At 44.1% G+C, this 2,657-nt stretch overlaps 1 long non-coding RNA gene across 3 annotated transcripts in view; it reads right to left on the bottom strand.

The window, feature by feature from the left end:
* LOC106955417 (uncharacterized) overlaps nucleotides 1-1,897 on the bottom strand; it is a 5,249-nt gene extending 3,352 nt beyond the window's left edge. The window contains exons 1-3 of one of the 3 annotated variants that reach the window (XR_001426572.1): nucleotides 1,772-1,897; nucleotides 1,081-1,233; nucleotides 346-575 (exon numbers count right to left, since the gene is read on the bottom strand). This is a non-coding gene — a long non-coding RNA (uncharacterized LOC106955417). Of the gene's footprint in view, nucleotides 1-345; nucleotides 576-1,080; nucleotides 1,234-1,771 lie in introns of those variants that run through there. The other 2 variants (XR_001426574.1, XR_001426573.1) reach the window with 2 other exon arrangements.
* Between the last annotated feature and the right edge of the window lie 760 nt (nucleotides 1,898-2,657).

Here is a 2,657-nt window from a genome sequence, read left to right as displayed (position 1 = left end):
AGATAAATGCTGGATGTTCCTGAAAACTGCTCTAAGTGTTTCTGTGGGACATCCAGTTCTAAACTGGTTAAACTGGTTTCTGTGATGGAAGCTGAAGTTTATCTCCAGTTTCCAGTAAAGCATCTTTTTATCTGTGGAGCTTTGAGGAACATTTTCCTGTCAACAGAAGAAGAAGCAGCAGAGAAAAGAGCTTTGAAGTGTCTTTATGATTCAAAGCTGAACTGAAATGATTCCCATGTTTCCATCTCAGACCATTTCTGGTTCCAGGATGAAAATGAATCAGAGAGAAAAAAGATCAACTTTCCAGTTGAATCCAGTTCAGATCAAAACTCCATGAAGCCTCTAAATGGAGCCCAGTTTGAATCGGATCTTTATTGATCCAAAGAGACAAACAATATCAGACACTAAATGACAGACATGAGAAAATAAACGGGAGGAAAATCTTGGAGGTCAGAGGTCATCATCAGGATCCAGTCAGAGTCTCTTTAGACTCAAACTGCTGCAGCTTCAACCTCTGAGGATCAGCAGGACACAGAGACCGTTCTCTACTTTACAGAGATCATCAGTCCTTCCACCTGCAGAGAGAAGAAGGAAGGAGAGATCAGATCAGTGAGTGTGTTTCCAGCCTCTCCAGCAGCAGTCAGTGACGCAGCACATCCAGTAGATGGTTTCCAGGCCGCAGACAGACTGATCTCAGAGCTGTGACCAAGATGAACCTGATCAGTTGCTTCCTGTTGAGCTGAGAGAACAAGCAGATCTGAGATCAGATCTGCTGCTGCCACAGTTTGATGAATGAGGACCACTGTCTCTAGACATGTTGGACTGCTGGACGCCGGAGTCCAGCTGGACATCCTGGAGACATGGACACAGCAACAACACTCATCTTCACACCAACACAAACACAGGAACACAGCAAGCTGCTCCTCTGATTGGCTGATTGCTGTCTCTGTGTCCAATCAGGAAGCCTGAACCACTGAGAAGCTGCAGCTTTACTGGGAACACTGGAGCTTTACTTTGGTGCTAACTGGGTTTAGTTCAATATGCAGACAGCAGCTGGACTCACTACAAACATTTACTTACCATAAAGTCTCTACAAAACGCTTCAGCTGCTGAACATCTGAATCCTTCAGGTTGTTTCCTTCCAGGTCCAGATATGTCAGATGGAGGCTGTTGGACTTCAGAGCTGAGGCCAGAAAATCACAGCTGATCTTTGACATCCTGCAGTCACTCAACCTGAATAAAGAATAAAAGATGAGCTGAAGCCAACAGGATGCAGGTTAACCAGTCCAACAGAACCAGTTAAAGAGTCTCATGAATATTAAAGCCAGAGTCCAAACCAGCTGCTGCTTCAATAAAGACCTGCTGACTTCAGAACCAGAACCAGAACCTGGTACTGGGTCATTTTGTGTTGGAGGATTTTAGTCAGTAAAATCATTCCAGGTTCTGATCAAAGTGTTGAAGCATCAATCATTGATTATTGATTTGTTCCTGTCAGATTCCAGGAATTCACTTTTCTAAACTGGGTCGAATGACCTTTGACCTGCTTGACATGAGGGGGATTTCTACACAATGGGGGTCCAAGTGCTGTCCTGTTCTGACCTCAGGTCAGCAGGTCCAACTCAGTTACACAGAGGGACTAAGTTAAACTCTGGATCCAAGTCCAGAAATAAACTCAGAAAATATTTATTAGAACAGAAGATATGAACTTTGATTTATGATCAATTATAGATAATTATTCACAGAAATATTAATAATTATGTAATTAACATACCACAATATTTCCAGTCTGCAGCCTTCAGTCTGTAGAAAACCACAGAGCTCCTTCAGTCCAGAATCTCCCAGGTTGGTTCCATCCAGCCACAGTACTGTCAGATGGGTCGGGTTGGACTTCAGAGCTGAGAACNTCTCCAGCAGCAGTCAGTGACGCAGCACATCCAGTAGATGGTTTCCAGGCAGCAGTCAGACTGATCTCAGAGCTGTGACCAAGATAAACCTGATCAGCTGATCAGGTTCACCTGATTGGCTGATTGCTGTCTCTGTGTCCAATCAGGAAGCCTGAACCATTCTCCTCCCACTGAGAAGCTGCAGCTTTACTGGGAACACTGGAGCTTTGCTTTGATGCTAACTGGGTTTAGTTCAATATGCTGACAGCAGCTGGACTCACTACAAACATTTACTTACTGTAAAGTCTTTACAAAACGCTTCAGCTGCTGAACATCTGAATCCTTCAGGTTGTTTCCTTCCAGGTCCAGATATGTCAGATGGAGGCTGTTGGACTTCAGAGCTGAGGCCAGAAAATCACAGCTGATCTTTGACAAACTGCAGAGCTTCAACCTGAATAAAGAATAAAAGATGAGCTGAAGCCAACAGGATGCAGGTTCTCATGAATATTAAAGCCAACAAGCTGCTGCTGACTTCAGAACCAGAACCTGGTACTGGGTCATGTTGTGTTGGAGGATTTTAGTCAGTAAAATCATTCCAGGTTCTGATCAAAGTGTTGAAGCATCAATCATTGATTATTGATTTGTTCCTGTCAGATTCCAGGAATTCACTTTTCTAGACTAGGTTGAATGACCTTTGACCTGCTTGACATGAGGGGGATTTCTACACACTGGGGGTCCGAATGCTGTCCTGTTCTGACCTCAGGTCAGCAGGTC

The sequence above is a fragment of the Poecilia latipinna genome, unplaced genomic scaffold, assembly GCF_001443285.1.
Source record: "Poecilia latipinna isolate Pla-1442-1.1 unplaced genomic scaffold, P_latipinna-1.0 Scaffold733, whole genome shotgun sequence".
Classification (NCBI taxonomy): domain Eukaryota; kingdom Metazoa; phylum Chordata; class Actinopteri; order Cyprinodontiformes; family Poeciliidae; genus Poecilia; species Poecilia latipinna.
Note: the sequence above shows the minus strand (reverse complement) of the source record. Positions and strands in the feature narration are given on the sequence as shown.